Source organism: Ornithorhynchus anatinus, chromosome 1 (genome assembly GCF_004115215.2).
Source record: "Ornithorhynchus anatinus isolate Pmale09 chromosome 1, mOrnAna1.pri.v4, whole genome shotgun sequence".
NCBI lineage: Eukaryota > Metazoa > Chordata > Mammalia > Monotremata > Ornithorhynchidae > Ornithorhynchus > Ornithorhynchus anatinus.
Window position 1 is genome coordinate 106,566,434 of NC_041728.1, and position 27,156 is coordinate 106,593,589.

Below are 27,156 nucleotides of genomic sequence, written 5' to 3' on the forward strand. Positions count from 1 at the left end.
ATTGTCAATGCTTAACAAATACCAGAAGAATAATGATAATGATAATAATAATTATTATTATTCATCCCCCCTCAGCAGTTATTATTATCCTGGTATTTGTTGAGCACTGACAATATGCCAGGTACTGTACTAAGCGCTGAGGTGGATGCAAGCAAATTGGGTTGGACATAGTCCCTGTCCCATGTGGGGCTCACATTTTTAATCCCCATTTTACACATGAGGTAACTGAGGCCCAGAGAAGTTAAGTGACTTGCCCAAGGTCAAACAGCAGTTAAGTGGAAAAGGAGGGATTAGAACCCATGACCTTCTGACTCCCAGGCCTGTGCTCTATCCACTACACCATGCTGCTTCCCATAAAGACGAAGTGTGTGGGCTAAGTTGTAGTAGGAGAGTAAGGTTGTAGTAGGAGAGTAACAAGGTGAGGTTTCCTCCATGGTGAGCATCCCCGGGGAATCCACGACCTCGGATTTGCAGTTGGAGGATGAATGAGCCCTCGCTGCTCAGTCTGACCAGCTCGCTCTTGGGGAGGGCTGGCTGCAATTACCCTTGAACAGTCCTGGAAACTTGGGTCAGGGTGTTGGATGACCAGAGAAACTCAATTCCCCTGACCAAGCCCCAGCGACCCACCATATAGTGTAGGCTTACAGCCACTTTGCCTTCTCAGAGAGTGCTAATGATAATAACAATGATAATGGAATTTGTTAAGCATTTAAACTATGCACCAAACACTGGATTAGATACTAGATAATCAGGTCTTCTGCCTCCCAGGTTTGTGCCTTTCCCATTAATACACGCTGTTCCTCAGAGAACTAAGAATCATCCTTCCTGCCCACCTCTTGCTTGGGTCATTGCAGACTCAATCACTGAATCAATAGTAATAACAATGATAATAATCTCTAGACCGCAAGATCGTGGTGGACAGGGAATGTGTCTCATATTATTATACTGTACTCTTCCAAATGCTCAGTACAGTGCTCAGCAAACAGTAAGCACTCAATAAATATGATTGACTGAGTAACTAGTATTTGTTAAGTGCTTACTCTGTGCCAAGCACTATATTAAGCACTGGGGAAGATACAAGACCATCAGGTCCCACATTGAGATTCATAGTTTTAGTAGGAGGGAGAACAAGGATTGAATCTCCATTTTACAGAGGAGGGAACTGAGGCATAGAGAAGTTAAGTTACTTGCCCAAAATTACACAGCAGAGAAGTGGTGGAGCCAGAATTAGAACCTAGGCCCAATGTCTCCCAGGCCAGGGCTCTTTCCACTAGGCCACCCTGCTTCTCAATAAATCAGATTATTTATTTTTATTGATGTCTGTCTCCTCTCCCAGACTGTAAGATCACTGAGGGCAGGGAATGAGTTTATTGTTGTATCGTACTCTCCCAAGTGCTCAGTACAGTGTTCTGCATGCAGTAAGCACTCAATAAATACAAATGAATGAAGCAATCAATCAGTTGTATTTTTTGAGCACTTATTATGCACTGAGACTCCTTTTTGAGGATCTCATTTTCCATCTATGCTGTGAGTAAGGGGGTACCAGTAACCTGCAACCGGGAAGGAAATAGATCCTTCCAGCACCGTTTCCACAACCTTTCCACAGTCTGGGATTCTAAGTGGGAACATGCCTGCTGGTCCCAGCCCGGATTTCCTGTGGGGGGCCATGCTCTCCGGCTGAACACATTAAGGCTCTGAGGGAAGGAAGTCCCCAAAGTTGGCCCTGCCGCTCTCCAGGAAACCAAGGAGATCAAAGATGTCCAGTTTTGTTTCTCAGACAGACACTCGGGGAAGCAGGAGTGGCCAAAAACTGATCTTACCCTCAGTCCCACATTGTTTAGAGCCAGACCTGGAGAAGCTTGATCCATCTTAGAGGCATGTCTAATAATTGTGGTATTTGTTAAGCCCTATGTGCCAAGAACTGTGTGAAGCCCTGAGGTAGATACAGTACAGTCAAATCATCCACAGGCCCTGTTCTGCATGGGATTTACAGACCAAGAGGGAAGGAGTATAGGGATTTTTATCCCTGTTTTACATATAAGGAAATCATGGCCCAGCACAGTTGAAGTGACATGCCCAAAGTCACATAGCAGGTCAGTGGCAGAGCTGGGGCCAGAACCCAGGTCTCCTGACTCTCAGCCCTATGCTCTTTCCAGTACGGCCCTGATGCTTCCCGCATCTCCATTTGAGCTAATGAAACCAAAGGGCCAAATCTTAGAGCCAACTCTGCCCAAAAGACAATATCAAAATCTAGTCTTTTGACCCTGGCCGAGCACAATAACTCTAGCCTTAAACCCCAATCCTACCCCTAGCTCTAAACCTAGCCTTACGCCAAACCCTCACCCTAACCTCTAACCCCTCATCCCCATCGGGACCCTACCCCTTCAGCTAGAATTAACAGCCTGAAAGGAAGATGGTCCTCTTCTTTGAAGTGGTTGTGGCTCTGGTCTAGAGGAGGGAGGGGCTTGGTTGATTTAGGGAGTGGGCCAAGCCCTGTCCCCTTCTTGTCCCTCTACCCCTGCTTCCACTGCTGCCGGGACAAGGGGAGAGGTGAGCTAGTGTGAACTTCACTCTGTGTGTTGAGGAGGTTGGCAGTCCCCAGTATTTGGATGCCTTTGTTGGTGGAAGCTGGTTTGTGATCAGAAAGGAGCAGAGAAGGCCCCTGTTGGATGCAGGGGTGGGGTGGGGGAAGGGAGCAGGGTCCTGCCGAGAGCTGGGTGAAGAGGCGAGCTCTCTAAGTGGTGGTCTCTGCCTTGGGATCCCACGTCTCTCAGGCCCTGGCTCAGGTCCAGCCCTCCAAACCCATTTGGGATCAGCCATTCCTTACAGGAGGCAACCAGGGGGCTCCCTCCTCCCCTCCCCAAGAACAAAGGGGGAGGGCCAGGGACCCCCATCCTCCCATCAGTTGGAGAGAGATGGGATCTTTTCCCAATTTTCCCCGAGCTCAACATCATCCGTTGTTGAATCCGGCCTCACCGTCCCCCCAGCCTTCTGTGGGCTGAGCCCATGGCAGAGACCCCAGTGTCCCAAAGGCCCAAGCCAAGACTACTTTCAGCAATGTCACTGGGGCATGCAGGTGCCAGGAGCCCAGAAGGATGCCCTCCTAGAGAGATCCTGGCCCACTGCCACAGATTGGTTGTGGTAATGGTAATTGATAAGCACTTTACTGTCTGCCAAGAAATTTGGCAAACTCTGGGTTAGATACAAGATAATCAGGTCAGACAGAATCCCTATTCCGCACAGGTCTCAAAGTCTAAGGATGAAGAAAAACAAGGATTGAACCTCCTCTTTACAGATGAGGAAACCGAAACACAAAGAGGCTAAGTGACTTGTCCAAGGTCACACAATGGACAAGTGGCAGAGCCGGAATTAGAATCCAGGTCCTCTGATTCATTGGCCTGTGGTTTTTCCTTTGGACCTAGCTGACTCAGCATTTGGCCCACAGAAAGGCCAGGGACACACTTAGCTGGGTCCTATTAGGATCTTGCTCTCAGGCTTGCCTAATCTCACCAGCATCTAGAGGGCCCCAGCATGGTACCCAGAATGAGAAATATTGGTCTGGTCCTTCCGCCATTCCCGGTCCACAGCCCAACATGGAATCAATCGATCAGTGGAATTTATTGAGTGCTTACTGTGTGCCCATCACTGGACCGAGAACTTGGGAGAATACTCTACCATGAGTTAGTAGCCACGATCCCTGAGCTCAAGAAGCTTGCAATCTAATGGAAATTTGTCCTGGAGCTCTGCTCTCTGCTTAGCTATGCAGGAATAACTGGTGTGCTTGAAAAGCATTCTAGCTTTTGAGTTTGAATTGCCTAATTCCCTGGGCTTCAGAACAAGTTCTCAACTTTCACCTTGGGCATCTCTCCTTGCGGGGGCTCATTCCTCTAAGAGAAGAGTCGAAGATGGGATCCAAAGCCACACAATGAAGCACCGCCCTCGTCCACAGAGGATGGACCCTGCTTCAAAGATGATGCACGGCTGGCCCTCCTGGGAGATGGCAATGGCCACCCGGATGCAGATCTCCCAGCCTGCCCCACCACTGAGAGCTGAAATGTCCACAGTGTAGTAAAACAAAGCAGTTCTTCATGGACAGAAATGGGGACAACCAGCCTCTTCTCCCGATGACCGATTTTCCAGGTGGAGTCATCTGGCCGGCGATGAGAGAGTAGGGAGAGAGGAGTCCCAGAGAACACGTCTGTCTGACGGCTGGTTCCGAGCTGAATGGAAGCGGACGGGAAACGAGCCTTCAGAGACAGTCAGCGGCCAAATTCACTAATGCTTTCTGATGTCTCCTTCTTCTGTTTTCAACTCACAGAAATGCTTGGTGAATTAAAATCCAGGATTGGCCCTGTGCCTGTTCAAGCAGGACTCGCTGTCAGTAGTCCGGGGCCAGAGAGCTAGAGAAGCAGCATGGCCCAGTGGATAGAACAGAGGCCTGGGAGGCAGAAGGACCTGGTTTCTAATCTTAGCTCTGCCATTTGTCTGCTGTGTGACCTTGGGCAAGTCATTTCAGCATGGCTCAGTGGAAAGAGCCTGGGCTTCGGAGTCAGAGGTCATGGGTTCGACTCCCGCCTCTGCCACTTGTCAGCTGTGTGACTGTGGGCAAGTCACTTAACTTCTCTGTGCCTCAGTTACCTCATCTGTAAAATGGGGATTAACTGTGAGCCTCATGTGGGACAACCTGATTACCCTGTATCTACCCCAGCACTTAGAACAGTGCTCTGCACATAGTAAGCTCTTAACAAATACCAACATTACTATTATTATTTCACCTCTCTATACGTCTGATCCCTCATTTGTAAAATGGGGATTAAGAATGTGAGCCCCATGTGCAACAGGGACTGTGTCCAACCTGATTTACTTGTATCTACCCTCATGCTTAGTACAGTGCCTGGCACATAGTGAGCACTTAACAAATACAATTATGATTATTATTGTCATTATTTTTAGAGTGTTTCCCTTCTGGGCACAACGGAAAGACAAAGCCTCCCCTTCCCGCTCAGACCCCATCCTGGCAACATCTCTTCCCATTGACATCCCCACTAACCTGGCTGATGCAGAGAATTTTGCCAACCTATGCAGGGAGGCTGGGTGTCCCTTCCTCAGCCTGTAATTGATTTTAATGTCTGTCTCCCCTAGTCAGTAAGCTCCTTGGGAGCAGAGTTCGTATCTGCTGGCTCTATTGTACTGTACTATCCTAAACCCTTAGTACTGTGCCCTGCACACAATGAGCACTCAATAAATACCATTGATCGATGGATTAATTGGTTGATTGTTGCCTGTGGCCAAAGAAATCATCCAGCTCCCCACCTTTAAAGCCTCCTAAAAAACAGATCCTCTGGGAGGCCTTCCCTGATTGATCTTCACCTTGCTTTCTTCCTTCTACAACCCAGCCCAAACACTTCACTCCTTTAGTGCTAACCTTCTCACTTTGCCTCAATCTCGCCTGTCTCACAGCTGACCCCTAGCCCACGTCCTGCCTCTGGCCTGGAATGCACTCCGTCCCCAAATCCCAGACACAGTGACTCTTCCCCACTTCAAAGCCTTATTGAAGGCACATCTCCTCCAAGACTCCTTCCCAGACTAAGCCCCACCTTTCCTCATCTTCTACTCTTTTCTGTGTCTCCCTGACTTGCGCCCTTTGCACTTCCCACCTCCCCATATAAACATAAACATAAAGTGCCCCAAAGCACTTATATACATATCTGTAATTTTAATTATTTGTATTGCTGTCTGTCTCCCCCTCTCTAGACTGTAAGCTCATTGAGGGGAGGGAATGTATCTGTTTATTGTTGTAGCGTACTCTCCAAAGTGTTTAATACAGTGCTCTGCACACAGTAAGCACTTAATAAATACGAGTGAGTGAATGAATGAATGAATGAATGATTCTCCTCTCTCTGGTTATGACAAACCAGTAGCCACTCTTAGTATTAGGGGCATGTCAGTTTACCTTTTCTTATTATTATTAATTTATGAATCATTCATCCCAGATGTCTCCTTAGCCATTGACTTATTGTCTTGTTTATAATTATGGTATTTGTTAAGCGCTTACTATGTGCCAGGCACTGTACTAAGCACTGGGGTGGATACAAACAAATCAGTTTGTCACAGTCCCTGTCCCATGTGGGGCTCACCCTCTCAATCCTCATTTTACTAACGTTTATGTGTGCTGTTGCCAATTATAGGCATCCATATTTCCCCTCCTGCTCTCATTGTAGCCTAGTGAAAAGAGCATGGGCCTGGGAGAATCAGGAGACATGGATTCTCAGCACTATAACTTGTCTGCTATATGATCTTGCGGCAAGTGACTTAACTTCTCTGTGCCTCTGTTTCCTGCAAAACAGGGATTTAAAACCTGCTTGCCTATGAGAGCCCTATGTGGGACTGTAACTGAACTGATGACCTTGTATCTATCCTAGAGCTTGATTGACACATAGTAAATGTAACAAATATCATTATCATTATTATTGTTATTATTATGCAGTCTGTGTCAGCATATTTCCTCCATTAGCTTGCAATCTCCTCAAGGTCAAGGGTTGGGTCTTGTATTTTTACACTATGTCCCCAAGTGTCCTGTGAAGTCCTCTACACATTAGGGCCCAGTACAATACTCTGGCCAAAATAGTCACTCAGTAAATATTCATGGTGATGACCAATCTTCCTCTTGGAAATGTGACCTTAATAAGACTTTGAAGGTGGGGAGAGGGGTCATCTAATGAATATGAAGGAGAATGGAGTTCCAGGCCAGAGGGAGGACCGGGGCAAGCTATCAACAGAGAGCTAAATGAAATCAAGGTACAGTGAAGAAGTTGATATTAGAGGAGCGAAGTGTGTGTTCTAGATTATAGTAGGAAATCAGCAAGGTAAAATAGGAAAGAGTAAGCTAACAATATTTTAAAGCCAATGATGAGTTTCTGTTGATCTTAGACTTGTAAGATTATGGGCAGGGAATGTGTCTGCCAAATTTCTTGTATTTTACTCTCCAATGTGCTGAATAACCCTCTCCTGATCGCACCTGGAGAGTTTCCAGTACTCTAACAGTCTCGGCTACTGGAGGGAGAGTCAAGCAGAGGCATATCCATTCCATTCCCAGCTTGGGCAGTGGCTAGCAAGTGGAAGGCAATCTGCTAAAATTCAAAATTCCCCTGGGCTGGGCAGCAGTGGCACAAAAGAGAGGCGAAGGCAGAGACTCAAGTTTACTATGCGGGAGGAGGCAGTGGTAAACCACTTCCATGTGTTTACCAAGAAAACTCTACAGCTACACTACCAGAATGATTGCAGATGGAGAGCGGGGCGCTCTGAGAGAGAAGTGTCCGAGGTGTCGCTTTGAGTCAGAAATGACTTGACGGCATAAGACAAGATGGTGGGGTTGAAGCAAAATGGCCACCCAGCCCCTGGAGAACCAACCTCAGAATGAAAACTGAACCCATCCCGCGGTGGTGCTGTGTGACCTTGGGAAAATCACTTAAGTTCACTCTATCTCAGTTCCCTCATCTGGAAAATGGGGATGAAGGCTTGAGCCCTATGGGGACCCAGAACTGTCTCCAACCCAATTACCTTGGATTCCCCCCCCAGCCCCACCGTGCTTAGTACAGTTCCTGGCACATAGTAAGTGCTCAACAAATACCACAGTTATTATTATTACTATTGTCATTATTACTATTAGGAAACTAAGGTTCTCAAATCCATCACCCCTAGAATTCACCCCTGGACCTAATTTAGACACTGCCTCACATTCTAGTCCAGGAACTCCTCACTGGATGGTGAACTCCTTGAAGGTGATGGTCATGCCTGCCAACTCCATTGTACTTTACTCTTCCAAGTGCTTAGTACAATGCTCAGCCCAAAATCAATCAATCATTGGTGTTTATTGGGTGCTTACTGTACGCAGAGAACTGTACTAAGCACTTGGGAGAGTACTACAGAGCAGGATTAGTAGACAAATTCCCTGCCCACGGTAGGCCTACAGGCCTCAGTATACACTTCATAAATACCAATACTTGAATTGATCGATACTCTCCCAAGCACTTAGGAGTGCTTTGTACTCAATGAACCCCACTGATGGATGAATTGATTTCTCCCTCAGAAGCATAACAGTCCTCAGCCTGCTGGACAAAACAGCTGTGATGAATGTGACTTGGAAAGGAAAATCTCGAACAGCCTTTTATAACAGCCCAACGCTTAAGAAGGTTCCAACTGGCAGCCAAATTGCCATGGTCATGAAAGCTCCCCAGAGCAAACCCACTCACATCCAGATAGAGGACATGACTTAGCCACAGTATAACCCTTTATGATATCCTCAGGGGGAAAGAGCAAAGCTGAGCTTACGGAAACCTCCCCGTCTCTCTTCTCAACTTACCAAGGCACTCGGGTCCGGCTGCTTGTGGAAGTGTGGGTCCCTCGCAGGGAAACACAAAAGGGAATGTGGCCTTCTCCCGATGGCTCAGACCCTAACCCACTGCTAGATTCCCAATTTGTCAATGGTATGTATTAAGTGTTTACTGTGTGCAGAGCAGTGTACTAAGTGCTTGGGAGAATGCAGTGCAAAAGAGTTGGGAGACATGACTTCTGCTCTCAAGAAGCTTACAGTCTAGTGGTTCATTCATTCATTCAATCATATTTATTTAGCTCTTACTGTGGGCAGAGCACTGTACTAATCTCTTGGAAAGAGCAACAGAGCAAGAGAGACAATCCCTACCCAACAACGGGCTCATAGTCTCACATTTAGTAATTGGATGAGCAGAAACCATAAAACACCAAGGGAACAAGCAAAAGCCTCAGATTCTTTATTTAAAGGATTGGGGAGATGTAGCCTCTTTTTCCACTTTCAGCATTTTGATAATAACAATTGTACATTGCAAAGTGGTAGTCAGCTCCTCACAATCTCATTGTTTTGGGGATCCCTTTACAGACCAATCTCCGCCCCAAGCCCGAAGCTTGCTCTCCTCTTGTTTGGCTTCTCCTTTAGAAGATTACTCTGACTCAGTCTCGTTTCCCCGCTTCATTTGCCATTTGAGTTATAGAATATGTCTGCTGACTGTTGTACTCTCGCAAGCATACAATAAGTTGCTCAGTAAATATGATTGATTGATTAATTGATTGATTGACCTAGGCTCTGCCTTTAGGAAGCTTGCTTCACTTTTAGACCCTTAGCTCAGGCATATTTCCATTCAATTCCAATCGGTCAATCAATCAATGGTATTTGTTGAGTGTTTACTGTGAGCAGAGTACCCTACTAAGCGCTTGGGAGAATACAATACAACAAAATTAGCAGATACGTTCCCTGCCCATAATTAGCTTATGTTAGTGAGTAAACCAATCAGAAATAATTATTGAGCCCCACCTTCTGTGGGCAGAGCACTCACTAAGCACTTGGAAGAGTACAGTCAAGTGGACATGATCTCTGCCCTCAAGGATTTTATAATCTAGTGGAGCAGAGAGACATTAAATATTCCCCCCTTTCCCTCTGCTCCTCCCCCTCTCCCTTCCCCTCCCCTCAGCACTGTGCTCATTTGTATATATTTTTATTACCATATTTATTTTGTTAATGAGGTGTACAGCCCCTTGATTCTATTTATCTTGATTAAGTTGTCTTGTTTTTGTCCATCTCCCCCGATTAGACTGTAAGCCTGTCAGTGGTCAGGGATTGTCTCTATCTGTTGCCGAATTGTACATTCCAAGTGCTTACTACAGTGCTCTGCACATAATAAGCGCTCAATAAATACTAATGAATGAATGAATTAATTAATATTACAGATAGGAGAATATAATAGAGTATAAAGACATGTACGTAGGTGCTACAAGATACACAAGTGCTCAGGTAGTACAGAAGTGGTGATGTGTCATGTCAGTAGGAAGGAAAAAAGGTGGGACAATTAGAAATCAATTTGGGGAGGCCTCCTGAAGCAGGTGTGATTTCATTAAGAAAGGAAAGCTAAACTGTGAGCCTGTTGTTGGGTAGGGATTGTCTCTGTTGCTAAATTGTACTTTCCAAGTGCTTAGTACAGTGCTCTGCACACAGTAAGTGCTCAATAAATACAATTGAAGGAATGAATAAACCCACTGGAAGTGAAGCAGCATGGCCTAGTGGAAAGGGCACAGTCTTGGGAGTCAGAGGACTCTGTGCCTCAGTTTCCTCATGCTGAAGGAGCAGTATAGCCTGGTGGAAAGAGCACAGGCCAGGGAGTCAGAGGATCTGGGTTCTAATGGTGGCCATGCCAGTTGTCTGCTATGTGACCTTGGAAGTCACCTAACTTCTTTGTGCCTCAGTTTCCTCATCTGTGAATTGGGGATTCACAGATGAGGGACCTGTTATCCCTCCTTCGTAGACTGTAAGCCCCATGTGGGATCTGATTATCTTGTATCTATCCTAGTGCTTAATACAATGCTTGGCACCATAGTAGATGCTTAACAAATAGAGCAATTATTATCATCATTATTAATATTATCACTATTATTATCACTATTATTAAAATGGGGATTAAATATCTGTTCTCCTTCCTATTTATACTGTAAACCCTAGGTGGAACAGGGGTTGTGTTCAACCTGATTAATTTGTATCTGCCCCAGTGCTTTGAATGGTGCTTGACATGCAGTAAGTACTTAACAAATATAATAATAATAATAATAATAATAATGTGAGGGTTCAGACCATTCCAGGCGAGGTGTGGGCACAAGCAAAAGATTAGCAGCAGAAGAGGCAAGAATGAGGCACAATCAGTAGGTGGAGAGAAACCAAGTATGTGAGCTGGGATAGAGTGGGAGAAGCAGTGGATAAGTACCGATTAGACCGTAAGCCCGTCAAACGGCAGGGACTGTCTCTATCTGTTGCCGACTTGTTCATTCCAAGCACTTAGTACAGTGCTCTGCACATAGTAAGTGCTCAATAAATACTATTGAATGAATAAGTAGGAGGAAGAGTGCTGATTGAGCACCTTAAAGCCCATACAAAATATTCAAATACAAATTTCTAGTAATTTTTCCTTCGCTTGCTCCTCCTGTGAGGCTCTGCTGGTGTGTCCCAGATAGAGTATCACTCGTCTCCCGGGATCAGGTTCCAGGCCCAAAGTCAGGCACCCCCAAAGCCAGGAAATGGGGAGAGCAAACTGTTTTGCCTGTTTCCCACCATCCCTGACCTTTTCCTCTAGACATAGAGGGCAGAAGCTGGAAGTTCAGGGCTTCAGTGGGAACAGGACTAGCAGTCCAAGATTAAGGAAGGGAAAAAACAGGAAAAGAAGGCTGCAAAGAGGCAGTAAAGAGACAGAGACAGACAAATAATAATGGTATTTGTTACACACTTACTATATGCCAAGCATTATTCTAAGCCCTGGGGTAGATACAAGGTAATCAGATGCAGTCCCTGTCCCAAATGGGGCTCACAGTCTTAATTCCCATTTTGCAGATGAGGTAACTGAGCTACAGAGAGGTTAAGTGACTTGCCCAAGGTCACACAGCAGACAAGTGGTGGAGCTGGGACTAGAACGCAGGTCCTCTGACTCGTGAGCCCTTGCACTTGTCAGTAGGCCACGGTGCTAAAGCCTGAAGATGGAGCGACAAGGCAGGACAGGGGCAAAGAGGGAAATCAGGATAGGTAGAGAGTAAGAGAGGAGAGAAAAATTAGGAAAGGTAGGGAGAGGTAGAGAAGAGAGAGAGAAAGGAAGAGTAAGAGGAAAGAGGCACACACACACACACATACATACAGAAATTTTCACCCAAAGTTTTCTGCTTAGCAGCAGGCAAGTGGAGAAGCAGAGGGGCGACTAAACCACTAAACACCTGCCGCCCCACAACCCACATCCTGTTAACCCTACATCCACTTCCCATTGCACCGGCAACTCCGGAGAGCAGCCTGCCAATGGGGCAGTGGTAGCGGAAGTGGCCAAGCTGCCCCGGAGCAAGGGCTGCTAGGAAGGCTACACCTCAGCCTCTCCCTCCCCCTCTGCAGCAGCAGCCGACCACCCTCAACTAAGTCTTTTCCCCCCTTTCCCTCTGCTCCTGCCCCTTTCCCTTCCCCTCCCTTCAGCACTGTACTCGTCCGCTCAACTGTATATATTTTCATTACCCTATTTATTTTGTTAATGAGATGTACATCACCTTGATTCTATTTATTTGCTATTATTTTAATGAGATGTTCATCCCCTTGATTCTATTTATTGCTATTGTTGTTGTCCGTCCGTCTCCCCCGATTAGACTGTAAGCCCGTCAAAGGGCAGGGACTGTCTCTTTCTGTTACCGATTTGTACATTCCAAGCGCTTAGTACAGTGCTTTGCACATAGTAAACGCTCAATAAATACTATTGAATGAATGAATGAAGTCAGGGGAACCCCACGGCCCTCCGGTTCCCACCACCTTGCGTGAGTCCCCTGACTTTTCCAGGGAGCCTGAAATACAGGGTTTTCCTGTGCCAAGTGGGACCCCCTGACACCTTACACTGATGGGCGCCCACAGGCAAGCAGTCATCCACCACCTTGGTCCCGAGGTGGGAGCAGGGTGTGGTGTCCTTCTAGACTGTAAGCTCCTTATGCACGGGGAATGTGTCTGCCAACTCTCTTATATTGTTATATTGTACTCTTCCAAGCATTTAGTACAGTGCTCTGCACTGTGCCACTGACTGATTGATTGACTGTGCTTGTCGGAGTCTAAAGCAGCAACCCCGAGGCCCGCCTCTCCCTCTCCTTTTTGTTTTTTTACATGGTATTCGTTAATGACTCGGTGGTTTTTACTGCACCCTTACTGTATGCAGACCACTGTACTAAACGTTTGGGAGAATACGACAGAGTTGGTAGACACATTCCCTGCCCACAATGAACTTACATTCTAGAGATGTGCAAAGCACTGTACTAAGCACTGGGGTAAGATACAAGTTAATCAGGTTGGACACAGTCCATGTCCCACATGGGGCTCCCTGTCTTAATCCCCATTTTACAGATCAGGTAACTGAGGCACAGAGAAGTGAAGTGACTGGCCCAAGGGTTTACAGTGGACAAGTGGCAGAGCTGGAATTAGAACCCAGATCCTCTGACTCCCAGGCCCATGCTCTTTCCGTTAGGCCATGCTGTTCTCCTTCACTTAGAATTTGCCTTTTCCCTGCTTCTTCCAAGCTATTTCTCGTTCTCCAAAGCTGGTCCTTTGGGAGAAGTTGCTGGGGACCCGCAGGGTGTAGTTGGTGAGCACAAATAAAGTTACACTTAATTAGCAACAAATTAATGCCTGAAGCATTAGTGCCAGCCAGCAAGTCATCTAGATTCTCTGCGTTTTTCTTTCCTTGCTGCTGCTGCCGCTTGAAAAACACATGGAGATGGGAGATGGGAGCAGGGGAGGGAAGCAAGGCTGCCAATCTGGTGTGTCAGAAGTTGGGGCACCTACCTCGAACAGAGTGTCAGGAGCTGGGCGAAAACGTCCCTTCCATTTGCTGAAAGAGAGTTGGCTGATAATCAACCAGTCGATCAATAGTATTGCCATTTTGCATTTATAACCCCTTTTGGCTGAGGATATGAAAAGGCTCTGCAGGAACACATTGGCCACGGCCACTCATCCAATCTATCAGCGATATTTACTGGGTGTCTACGGTGTGCTGCACACTGTGCCTAACATACTGGAAACTTACTGCATGCCGGGTGCTGTACTGGGTACCTCTATATACAAAGGAAGTAGAGAAGCTGTTTGGCGTAATGGATAGAGTACAGGCCTGGGAGTCAGCAGGTTCTAATCCCAGCTCTGCCATTTGTCTGCTGTGTGACCTTGAGTGAGTCACTTCACTTCTCTGTGCTTCAGTTACCTCATCGATCCTAGGGACTGTTGCAGTTTTAATGAGTAAATCTGCCCATTATCCCTATTGTTTATGTGAGAAAACTGAGGTGTCAGAGGAATTTGAGCTGATTAAATGGAAGCTGGGCCCCTGAGGACTAAGTCTCCAAGACACTAATGCTAGGGAAAATCCAAGGAAAACATGGAAGAGGCAGAGTGGCAGCTAGAAGGATAGAGACCATAACAACGATAAAGGAACAACAGTTAGAAAGGTTGCAGATTTGGCAGAGGACAGGACCTGCTGGAGAAAGTATATCCATGGAGTCACTATGAATTGGAAATGACTCAGTGACAATAATACTAATAATAATAGATCCCTGAGCCCCAGTTCCCCACCACGCCCAACTCCCACAGGCCCCCAGCCATCAAGGGGCAAAATAAGAGTAATAATAATTAAGACATCCACATCCAATCCGTCACCACACATCCAGTCCCTCACCACCACCCACACATCCACACATCCATCACACACCACCCACACATCCAATCCGTCACCAACGCCTGCCGGTCTCACCTTTATAGTATCGCCAAGATCTGCCCTTTCCTCTCCACCCAAATGGCTATCTTACTGCTACAGGCTCTCATAAGATCCCGGCTGGATTATCATGTCAGCCTTCTCTCGGATCTCCCTTCCTCCTGTCTCTCCCCACTCCAGTCTATTCTTCATTTTGCTGCCCGGATCATCTTCCTGCAGAATGGGCAAGTCACTCCTCTCCTCAAAAATCTCCAGTGGTTACCTATCAACCTTCGCACGAAACAAAAACTCCTCACTCTTGGCTTCAAAGCTCTCCATCCTCTTGCCCCCTCCTACCTCACCTCCCTTCTCTTTTTCTACTACCTACACCGCACACTCCGCTCCTCTGCCGCTCACCTCCCCACCATCCCCCTTTTCCGCCCGTCCTGCCGTTGACCCCTGGCCCACGTCCTCCCGCTGTCCTGGATTTCCCTCATCCTCACCTCTGCCAAACTAACTCTTTCCCTCTTCAAAGCCCTATTGAGAGCTCACCTCCTCCAGGAGGCCTTCCCAGACTAACCCTTTCCCTCTGCTCCTCCTTCCCTCTTCTTCCCCCCCTCTCTTGCCCTCTGCTCTTCACCTTTCCTCTCCCCTCAGCACTGTACTTATCTGTATATTATTTATTACTCTATTTGTTAATGAGGTGTATGTCTCCATGATTCTATTTTAGAGAAGCAGCGTGGCTTAGTGGAAAGAGCCCAGGCTTGGGAGTCAGAGGTCATGGGTTCTAATCTCACCTCTGCCACTTGTCAGCTGTGTGACTTTGGGCAAGTCACTTCACTTCTCTGTGCGTCAGTTCCCTCATATGTAAAATGGGGATGGAGACTGTGAGCCCCACATGGGACAACCTGATTACCTTGTTTCTACCCCAGCGCTTAGAAAAGTGCTTGACACATAGTAAGCGCTTAACAAATACCAACAACAACAATTTATCCTGATGATATTGTCTTTTTTTGTTTTGTTCAGTTTTGCTTCGCTGTCTCCCCCTTTTAGACTATGAGCCTGTCACTGGGCAGGGATTGTCTCTATCTGTTACCGAATTGTACACTCCAAGAGCTTAGTACAGTGCTCTGCACGTAGTAAGCGCTCAATAAATACTATTGAATGAATGAATTAATTAATTAAGGTACTTGTTAAGCGCTTACTATGTGTCAAGTACTGTTCTAAGAACCACAAAGGGCTTCCACCAACTGGAGTCTTCCAAGCTCCGTCTCTATTTTTAGCTGATGTCTACCTGGGTAAGGTGGATGCATTTGGGGTCAGGATGGAACTTGTAAGGGGAGAGGCCCAAAAGGCCTAAAAGGAGGACAGAGACCAGACAGTGTGACTGAGAGAGACCCACAGAGAGATGCAGGCTTGTCACAGCTTCACTTCACCTGCTGTTTCTGCTGCAGCTGTCATCAATCCTTCAGGTTGCTGCATGGCTGTTGGCTGCTTCTCGGCTGCAGAGACTATAACCACCCCCTTCCTTCCTGAACCTATTTTGAGGAGGGGGTGGTTGCCCTAAGGCTTTTTGATGAGCCTGACTGATGCGGAACATCCTCTCACACCCGCTCTGGACCACCTCAGTTGCCCAGATGGCCCCAATTTAAGAAGAGGGTGTGGCCAGATGGCTTCCTAGGGATTTGGGGTGTCACCCATATTAATCAATCAATGGTATATTTATTGTGTGCTTACTAATAATGAGAAGCAGCGTGGCTCAGTGGAAAGAGCCCGGGCTTGGGAGTCAGAGGTCATGGGTTTAAATCCCGGCTCCGCCGCTCGTCAGCTGTGTGACTGTGGGCAAGTCACTTAACTTCCCTGGGCCTTAGTTACCTCATCTGTAAAATGGGGATCAAGACTGTGAGCCTCATGTGGGACAACCTGATTCCCCTGTATCTACCCCAGCGCTTAGAACAGTGCTCTTTACATAGTAAATGCTTAACAAATGCCAACATTATTATTAATGTTATTAATGTTGGCACAGTAGAAAGAGCACGGGCTTTGGAGTCAGGGCTCATGAGTTCGAATCCCAGCTCTGCCACTTGTCAGCTGTGTGGCTGTGGGCAAGTCACTTAACTTCTCTGTGCCTCAGTTCCCTCATCTGTAAAATGGGGATTAAGACTGTGAGCCCCACGTGGGATAACCTGATTTCCCTGTGTTTACCCCAGCGCTTAGAACAGTGCTCTGCACATAGTAAGCGCTTAACAAATACCAACATTATTATTATTATTAATGTTGTTAATGTTATTAATAATAATGTTGGCATTTATTAAGCGCTTCCTATACATCAAGCACTGTTCTAAGTGCCGGGGTAGGTACAAGCTGATCAGGTTGGATATAGTCCCTGTCCCACATGGGGCTCACAGTCTTAATCTCCATTATACAGATGAGGTCACTGAGGCACCGAGAAGTTAAGCAAATTGCCAGAGGTCCCACAGCAGACAAGTGGAAGAGCTGGAGTTAGAACCTAGGTCCTTCTGTCTCCCAGGCCTATGCTTTATCCTCTAGGCCTATGCTGCTTCCCTATATGCAGAGCACTCAGGAAGAGTACAATATAACAGAATTAGCGGACACATTCCCTGCCCATAATGAGTTTATAGTCTTGAGGGAGAGAAAGATATCTAGTCAGTCATTTAATCCTATTTATTGAGCACTTTACATTGTGCTTACAGTCTAGAGGGGGCATAATTGTAGTATTTGTTAAGCACTTACTTGCCAGGCACTCTACTTAGCACAGGGGTAGATACAAGGTAATCGGGTCAGACCTAGTCCCCAACCACAGAGGGGTCACAGTCTTAATCCCTATTTACAGATGCGGTAACTGATGCACATGGTCAAGTTGAGGTCCCCACATGGGGACCAAGGACTCTGGGCCTTTGCCTTGTGGACACATGTGGGTTGAGACATTTACCCTGGGATCGTGGTACTTAGTAACATTGAGGCTGAGAGAGGTTATCTTTCAAGGGACAGTGTGAAATTAGACATTAAATGTATTGGACGTTATTATAAAAAGAAAAATTGGATAATTTCCTCTCATTTCTCTCTGAAAATGAGAAACCGCCAAGGTAATGAATCTCTGTGCTCCACTGAAATGCCTATCAGTCAGAAAGGACTTTTTCTATTAAGGAGATTGGGGACGTTAAAGGGGTCTCACCAGCCATCGCTGTCCAGAGCGGCGGGGAAGTTAGACTCAAACAGTCATCAATCAATCAATCAGTCGTATTTATTGAGCACTTACCGTGTGCAGAGCACTGTACTTAGCATTTGGCAGCTTGGCTTAATGGAAAGAGCACGGGCTTGGGAGTCAGAGGTCATGGGTTCTAATCCCACCTCTGCCACTTGTCAACTGTGTGATCTTGGGCAAGTCACTTAACTTCTCTGTGCCTCAGTTACCTCATCTGTAAAATGGGGATGAAGACTGTAAGCCCCACATGGGACAATCTGTTTACCTTGTATCTACCCCAGCGCTTAGAACAGTGCTTGGCACATAGTAAGCACTTAACAAATATCAACATTATTATTATTATTATTTGGGAGAATTCACTCATTCATTCCATCATATTTATTAAGCACTTACTGTGTGCAGAGCACTGTACTAAGCCCTTGGAAAGTACAATTCGGCAACAGAATACAATATAACAGTACAACCGAGTTGGTAGACACATTCCCTACCTACAACCAACTCACAGTCTAGAGGGGAAGACAGACATTGCTATAAATAAATTATGGATATATAAATAAGTGCTGTGGGTCTGAGAAAGCATAGCTACCCTTGTCTGGAGCTGGGGAAATGGAAGGACCGTGGTTTCACCACATTGCTTGGGTTAGAGGGAGGAGATTGAAATCTGGCAACCTTGCAGCAGACTTCCTGCCTTTCAGGAAAAAACAAAAGGGTCCACGTCACGGGAATCCCATCATCCTGGGAATCCCATCATCCTGGAAATCCCATCAACATGGGAATCCCATCAGGCTGGGAGCAACCAGTCCCACTCTGTATACCCTGCCTTGGCCCACCCAGCCCAGAATCTGTCTGTGACTGGCCAGAGGAGTTTACAAGTTGGGGTGTCTCCCCATTCCCTCCAGCCAGAGCAAATGCACAGTCCATCCTAACCCTCCTGCACATCTGCTGGCACCCATTGATTCATTGATTCATTGATTCATTCATTCACTCAATCCGATTTATTGAGTGCTCTCTATTTGCAAAGCTCTGTACTAAGCACTTGAGAGAGTACAATACAATAACAAACAGACACATTCCCTGCCCACAACGAGCTCACAATCTAGAGCGGGTGACAGACACTAATATAAATAAATAAATTACAGATATATACAAATATGTACCTATATACTGTGGGGATGGGTGGGAGGAGTGGGTGAAGAGGAGAGGATGGGTTTAGTCAAAGGCTTCTTGGAGGGAATGTGCCCTCAATAAGGCTCTGAAGTAGGGAAGAGCAATTTCCTGTCTGATATGAGGAGCGAGGCCCTTTCAGGCCAGGCATAGGATGTGGATGAGAGGTCAGTGGGAAGATAGACAAGTTCAAGGTACAGTGAGAAGGTTAGCATTAGAGGAACCAAGTATATGGGCTGGGTTGTAGTAAGAGTAGAGAGGTGCGGTAGGAGGGGACAAGGTGGTTGAGTGCTTTAAAGCCAATGGTAAGGAGTTTTTGTTTGATAATGAGATGGATGGGTAACTCCTGGAGTTTTTTGAGAAGTGGGGAAACAAGGTCTGAATGTTTCTGAAGGAAAATGATCCAGGCAGCAGAGTGGAGTATGGACTGGAGTGGGGAAGAGACAAGAGGCAGGGAGGTCAGCAAGGAGGCTGATACAGTTATCACGGCGAGATAGGATAAGTGCTTGCATTAAAGATCCGTCTCCTCTGGAGGCAGGAGTGGAGTCACATTTAATGATGATAATAATAAGAATTGGGGTATTTGTTAATCGCTTACTATGCGCCAAGCACTGTACTAAGTACTGGGATAGGTACAAGATCATCAAGCTCCACATCAGGCTCACAGTCTAAGTAAGGGAGCAAAGGTATTGAATCCTCATTTGTGCAGATGAGACAACTGAGGCACAGAGAAATGAAGTGACTTGCTCAAGTCCACACAGCAGACAAGCGGCAGAGCCAGAATTAGAACCAAAGACCTCTAACTCCCAAGTCTGTGCCTTGTCTAATAGGCCACGTTGCTTCTCAAATGCTCTCATTTGACCACATGATTATAAGGTGAGCCGGATATTTGGAAAACTGAGCCAAATATGGGTACCTGAGGTGAGTTAGAGCTTGGGCCCCTGCCTACATTTCTCCCAACGTGTGGGGGTAGCCTGCTTACCTAATAATAATAATAATGTTGGTATTTGTTAAGCGCTTACTATGTGCCGAGCACTGTTCTAAGCGCTGGGGTAGACACAGGGGAATCAGGATGTCCCACGTGGGGCTCACAGTCTTAATCCCCATTTTACAGATGAGGTAACTGAGGCACAGAGAAGTTAAGTGACTTGCCCACAGTCACACAGCTGACAAGTGGCAGAGCTGGGATTCAAACTCATGACCTCTGACTCCAAAGCCCATGCTCTTTCCACTGAGCCATGCTGCTTCTCTACCTGTGATGACTCTATAAGAGGTAGGGGCTGCCTATAGCTTCTCACCTGACTCACCTGCTGAAAATCTGACCCTAGCCAACCAGTCCCCAGGACCACCCTTTGCCAAGTGGGAACTAAAGCCATTCTGCCATCCAATTGGATATAAAGAGGTCTATTAAACTGTTGTTTTTTAATCAAATTTCCCCAACAGCACCTCCCCTTGGAAATAGTGCCTCTGCCACCCCACAAGCTCATAACGTTTAGTTAAAAGATAATTGCACTCTAATGGGGTTTTTTTTATTGTGCATTTGAATAAAAGAATACAAAACCCGACAATAATTTGCCCGTCAGTGCATCTGTGTAGTTTAAATTAGAAAATTGCCTCTTGTCTCAGCAAGGAAGTAATGGATTTCCAGGCCCTTAAAGATCTAATGCCAATTGCTGCAGGTCCTTTTTCTCCCTCCAAAGCGCTGACACCATTATGTCACTGATATAAATGGAAGCTTGAAGGTGCGTCACTTCTTTTGGCAAAATGCCGCCCTTTAGAATCAAATCGGGAGCCTGTTGCAAGTAAAAATACCCCCAGGTCTGAAGGTGTAACCTCAGGTGGGCTGCCCTCGGACTCAGAGAACCTGCTACTATTTTTCCTCGCCATCACAGTGGTTCTTCCAAAAGGAAAATGGAGCCGTCTCCTTGGCCAGGCTGCCAGAGAAGTGAGATCTTCCTTCACAGGAAGTGATTTGCATTTACCGAGCACTTACTATGTGCGGAGGACTATACTAAGTGCTTGGGAGAGTACATTATGACAATATAACAGACCCATTCCCTGTCCACAACAAGCTTGGAGTCTAGAGGGGCCACGCTCAGTATTACACAGAACAGAGTTCTTGTCAGCTTTCTGATGATGTGGGATGAATCAATCCATTAATCAGTGGTATTTACTGATCACTGCATTACGTGATAGATTGAGAACCTCCCCATCTTCCCGGTTCAAGGGACAGGGAATGGGTCTAAATCCCATTTGTGTATTCTGTCCCAGAACTTAGTACTGGGCTTTTGCAAATTTTAAGTGTTTAAGAAATATTATTATTACTACTACTACTGTTACAGCAGTATAGCTGGTAAATGCAGTCGCTGACTTCAAGAAGCTTAATAAAGAGTGGGAGAGTAGTTCCGGCCCCATCGACCTACTCACTGTACCTCCATCTCATCTATCTCACAGCTGATCCCTCACCCCCATCATGTCTCTGGACTGGACCACCCTCCCTCTTCACATCTGACAGATGATCACTCTCCCCACCTTCAAGCCTTATTGAAGGCACATCTCCTCCAAGAGGCCTTCCCTGACTAAGTCCTTATTTCCTCTTCTCCCCCTCCCTTCCAAGTCTTGCTTTTCACTTGGATTGACACCTTCATTAAACTCCTCCCTCAGCCCCCCAGAACTTATATACATATATCCTAAGGCACAACCAAGAAATACCTTGAACTTCCTCCCTCTACACAGAAAGCTCCTTTTTTTAATGGCATCTGTTAAGCACTTGCTATGTGTCGATCACTTTTCTAGGCGCTGGGGTAGATATAAATCAATTAGGTTGGACACAGTTCCTGCCCCACATGGGGCTCACAGTCTAAGTAAGAGAGAGAACAGGAGAACTGAGGCATCGAGAAGGAAGTGCTCTTCCCGCTAGGTAGGGGATGTGTCTAAAAACTCTGTTGAATTGTACTCTTCCAAGCGTTTATACAATGCTCTGTATGCAATAAGCACTCAATAAATACCACTGATAGACTGATCACCCTAAAGCAAATACACATACTATCTTTGTAAAATTTCTGATAAAAAGCCTGGAAGCTACCCACCACCCCCAACACACACACACACTCACACACACACACACACACACACACACAAATAAAAACCTTACCTCCAAGCAGAGTGAAATTAACTTGGGAAAGCAGAGGGCTTCTTCAATGGAATATATACACCTTTAAACTTACCTTTTTTTTGAAGTTATGCATTACATTAAAACAGAAAATGGCTATGTAAAATCATGTTACTTGTGGGGAGGGAACATATCTACCAATTCCGTTGTATTGCATTCTCCCAAGCACTTAGTTCAGTGCTCTGCACATAGTTAAGTGCTAAATAAATACCATGACTGTATTGATTGATTAAATTTAAACCTCTAAGTGATCTCACACTCCAGAACCATGGGCGGCTCCTGGCGACAAACAGATATACAGCCTCAGCCTCCGTCAATCAATCATATTTATTGAGTGCTTACAGTGTGTGAAGCACTGTACTAATCACTTGGGAGAATGCAAAACAACAGAGTTGGTAGACATGTTTTCTGTCCTCAGACTACCAGTCACAACCCAGGAAACAGATCTCCCAGTCATCCATCTGTGGACCTGTTGGTGGAAGCAGACAAAAATACTAAGCAAATCCAGAGAAAGAAATAGAAAAGGAAACAAAAGGCCACCATATAAAACTGGTGAGGGAATGTGGCAAAGGTTTTGATGGCAGGCTCAGAGACTGTAGTCGGGGCTGAGGCAAAGAGGCCCCATCAGGGGGCTGATATAGGAATTTCGAGGATCATACAATAGGTGCTCAATAGACTAAATTCAATCATATTTATTGAGTGCTTAATGGGTGCAGAGCACTGTACTAAGTGCTTGAGAGAGTATAATATAAAAATAAACTGACACATTCCCTGCCCACAGTGAGTTCACAATCTAGAGGGGGAGACAGACACCAATATGAATAAATAAACTACAGACGTACATAAGTGCTGTAGGACTGGGAAGTTTGATGAATAAAGAGAGCAAGTCAGGGCAACGCAGAAGGAAATAGAGGAAGCAGAAAGAGGGGCTTAGTCAAGGAAACCCTCTGGAGGAGATGTGCCTTCCATAAATCTTTGAAGTGGGTTGGAGTAATTGTCAGAATTGAGGAGAGAGGGATTCCAGGCCAGAGGGAGGACGTGGGTGACATAGATGAGATTGAGGTACAGTGAGAAGGTTGGCATTAGAGGGGTGAAGTGCATGGGCTGGGTTGCAGTTGGAGAGTAGCGAGGTGAGGTGGGGGGGTGGGGCAGTGATGTAGGAGAGGGATTGCCTCTTTCCTCAATCCCACCTATCAATTGAATGCTGAGCTGGGAGCAGATAGCAGACCCAGGGCCCATTTTCCAGTCCAGGGGCCACTAAGAGGCCTCAGCATCTTCTGCCCAGAACATGTCACAGGAGGAAGCCATCCTCCCCACCCTGCCTCCTGACTCTGGAGTACTTCACCAGCAATGGCAAACTTCAGCTCCCTAGTCAGGGAATGCTGGGTGACCTTGGGCCAGTCACTTCTCTTTTCTAAGCCTTAGTTTCCTCATCTGTAGACTGAGGATTCAGTACCTATTCTATTCAATACCTGTTCTCCCTTTTAGACTGTGAGCCCCATGTGGAACAGGAACTGTATCTGACCTGCTTATCTTGTGCTTAGTAAAATACTCGGCCCCAAAGTGAGAATTTAACCATATCACAGTTATTATTATTATGAAATGATTATCAGTCAGCTCATTGACCTACCAAAAACAGGTCCACTGAATCATACAATACTGGCTCTAACCTAATGTTAATACACATCTAAATCAGTCAGTACCTCTGGTTTCAACCTAGCAACAACCCTAATCCAACCCCTAATCCACACTTAGCATTTGAGTTTGTTGACCCTCAACACTGGTTTTTGGTATTTGGGGGTGGGACAGGTAGATGGCAGGACTCTCTGCCCCAGAATGCCTTGCCCAACCCATAATGATTGGCTGTGAGAGAAGTTGCTACCTCCACCAGGCCTGGACAAGTGGCTTTGTTAGGCTGGATTCATTCATTCAGTAGTATTTATTGAGCGCTTACTATGTGAAGAGCACTGTACTAAGTGCTTGGAATGTACAATTCAGCAACAGATAGAGACAATCCCTGCCCAGTGACAGGCTCACAGTCTAATCGGGGAAGACAGACAGCAGAGCAAAACAGAACGAAACTGGATGCTCCCCCTAGACTGTAAGATCATTCATTCATTCAATAGTATTTATTAAGTGCTTACTATGTGCAGAGCACTGTACTAAGCGCTTGGAACCTTGATTCTATTTATCATCCCCTTGATTCTATTTATTGCTATTGTTCTTGTCTGTCCGTCTCCCCCGATTAGACTGTAAGCCCGTCAAAGGGCAGGGACTGTCTCTATCTGTTACCGATTTGTCCATTCCAAGTGCTTAGTACAGTGCTCTGCACATAGTAAGCGCTCAATAAATACTATTGAATGAATGAATGAAATCGGCAACAGATAATTGTGGACAGGGAACGTGTCTACCAACTCTGTTCTACTGTACTCTCCGTAGCACTTAGTATGGTACTCTACACATAGTAAGCACTCAATAAATACCACTGATTGGCTGATGGATTAATAGGGGCTGATAGGGACTGGATTGATTGGCAGGGGCCTGGCAGGGCCCGGCAGCAATGTCTGGGAGCTTCTGTCAGGTTCAAGCCGTGGATGGTCATACAGTTTCTCTCTCTTTCAGCCAACAAAATTGAAGGTAGAGATGCACCATGGCCTATTAGATAGGGAATAGGTCTGGGAGACAGAAGGACCTGGGTTCTAATTCTGCTCTGCTACTTATCTGCTATGTGACCTTGGGCAAGTCACTTAACTTCTCTGTGCCTCAGTGACCTCATCTGTAAAATGTAGATTAGACTATGAGCCCTTTGTGGGACAGGGATTGGGCCCAACCTGATTAACTTGTATCTACCCCAGTGGTTAGTACAGTGCCTGGCACATAAGCGGTAAATGAATACCATAAAAAAGTGTTGGTCATCCTTTCCCTCCTCCCCCATCAAGAGGGAAGCACCTGGAAAATTCAGTTTTCCTCTGGGTTAATCTCATCAACAATAATGACACTTGTCTCCCATGACCCAGACTCTCCTCCAAAACTGCAGAGTTTGCATTCAAGGAAAATGAAGACCTAGATACTTAACATGATCCAGAGAGCAAACAAATATCTTTAAGAATCCCTGACAGAGTTCACCAGATCCAAGACAGTTTTCTTCATTCTAAGAATCTCGGACAGTTTTCTGGAGCCAAGAATCAGCTGGCCTCGTATGTACGAAGCTGTCGGCCCACATCTGGACCCCATCACTCTGTCTCCCGTGGCCCCTTGGTAAAGGACGATCCTCATTTGTCCTGCCCAGAGAAGCTCATTAGGACTCTAAGGAAGATGCCAGCAACACGACCTCATTCCTGACTTGTTTTTCCCCCTTTTGGAAAGCCACATTCATCTCGGTAGAGTTCATGAAAGTAACAATTAGGAAATTTAGGGAGGGATTTTTTTTTTGTTCCTGTGTGCTAAGATTATTCTTTGCATAGAGTACTGGTGTTTCTGTCTCTTTGCATTAATGGGAAATGCGTTTTTAATCAGGTTCTATATTGGATCTTTTAGGAATAGACTTTCTGATCGGACCTGGCTCATCTGCCCGGGAGAACGCCCAGTGGCTATTTTTTTAATTTAATTTTTAATAGTATTTAAGTGCTTATTATGTGTCAAACACTATTCTAAACTGTGGGATAGATAGAAGACAATATCTATCTATATTGGTATTTGTTAAGGGTTTACTATGTGTCAGGCACCTTACTAAGCTCTGGGGTGGATAAAGGCAAATAGAGTTGGACACAGTCCCTGTCCCATGAGGGACTCACAGTCTCGATCCCTATTTTATAGATGAGGTAACTGAGGCCCAGAGAAGTGAAGTGGCTTGCCCAAGGTCACACAGCAGACGAGTGGCGGAGCCAGGATTAAAACCCATGACCTGACGCCCAGGCCCATGCTCTATCCACTACAACATACTGCTTTTCTGACACTGTCCCTGAACAACATAGGGCTCACAGTCTAAAGAAGAGGGAGGAGGATTTTACAGGTAAGGTAATTGAGGCCCAGAGAAGTAAAGTGATTTGCCAAGGTCACACTGCAGACGAGTGGCGGAGCCGGAATTAGAACCCAGGTCCTCTGACTCCCAGGCCAGGACTCTTTCGACAAGGCCATGCTGCTTTGCTGGGATCAGGGGATGTCGGGAGCAGTGGTGGAGGCAAAGACCCCAGACCCTGAGAGGCTTTTCTGACCTGGCCCCTGCTCGGGACCCTGTCAGACTGAACCATCATGCTCACTTGAGCCTAAGCCCTGCCCTTCCTCATTTTATTCATTGGTCTCCCCCATTTCTCTGAGATCCTGTTTAGGGGTTTCTTTCTGAATGAGCCTGTCATTTTCTCCTGAAAGGGGAAGGGGAAGGGGGGCAGATCTGGTGTCTTGGAGTGTGCACTGGGTAAGGGTTTCTCCTAATGTCACTTCCACTTTGTATAGAGTTGTGCAGAGTATATCGGAGAAAGAAGCTTGTCTGCTGCTCTCAAAGCCAACATTGCACTCTCTAGTCAATCAATAGTATTTATATTGAGCGCTTACTTTGCACAGATCAGTTGGAGAGAGTGTGATGTAACAGAGTTTGTAAATTTGTTCCCAGCCCACAGCAAGCTCACAGCCTAGAGGGGAGACAGACATTAATAGAAATAAATAAATAAACAAACAAATAAATGAATAATGGAACAGGGCACAAATCCAAGTGCAAGAGTGACAAAGAAGGGAGAGGGAGTAGAGGGAAATGAGGGCTTAATCAGGGAAGGCCTCTTGGAAGAGATGTGAGAAGAAGAAGCAGCGTGGCTCAGTGGAAAGAGCACGGGCTTTGGAGTCAGAGGTCATGAGTTCGAATCCCTGCTCTGCCACTTGTCTGCTGTGTGATCTTGGGCAAGTCACTTCACTTCTCGGTGCCTCAGTTACCTCATCTGTAAAATGGGGATGAAGACTGTGAGCCCCACGTGGGACAACCTGATTACCCTGTGTCTACCCCAGCGCTTAGAACAGTGCTCTGCACATAATAAGTGCTTAACAAATACCGCCACCAGAAGCAACATGACTTAGTGGAAAGAGCACAGACTTGGGAGTCAGAGGTTGTGGGTTCTAATCCTGGCTCTGCCACTTATCAGCTCTGTGACTTTGGGCAAGGCGCTTCACTTTTCTGTGCCTCAGGTACCTCATCTGTAAAATGGGGATTAAAACTGTGGGACAACCTTATTACCTTGTATCTACCTCAGCGCTTAGAACAATGCTTGGAAAATAGGAAAAAGCTTAACAAACACCATCATCATTATTATTATTATGTGATTTTTAATGAGACTTTGAAGATG

General features: G+C 46.1%; 1 protein-coding gene and 1 non-coding gene across 3 annotated transcripts in view; both read left to right on the plus strand.

Annotated features, from left to right (window-relative positions):
• SLC9A9 (solute carrier family 9 member A9) overlaps positions 1-27,156 on the plus strand; it is a 378,100-nt gene that overhangs the window by 246,876 nt on the left and 104,068 nt on the right. The window lies entirely within an intron of this gene.
• Positions 7,001-7,138, plus strand: LOC114817459. Its single transcript, XR_003765317.1, has one exon. It is a non-coding gene; the product is annotated as a small nucleolar RNA SNORA7 (small nucleolar RNA).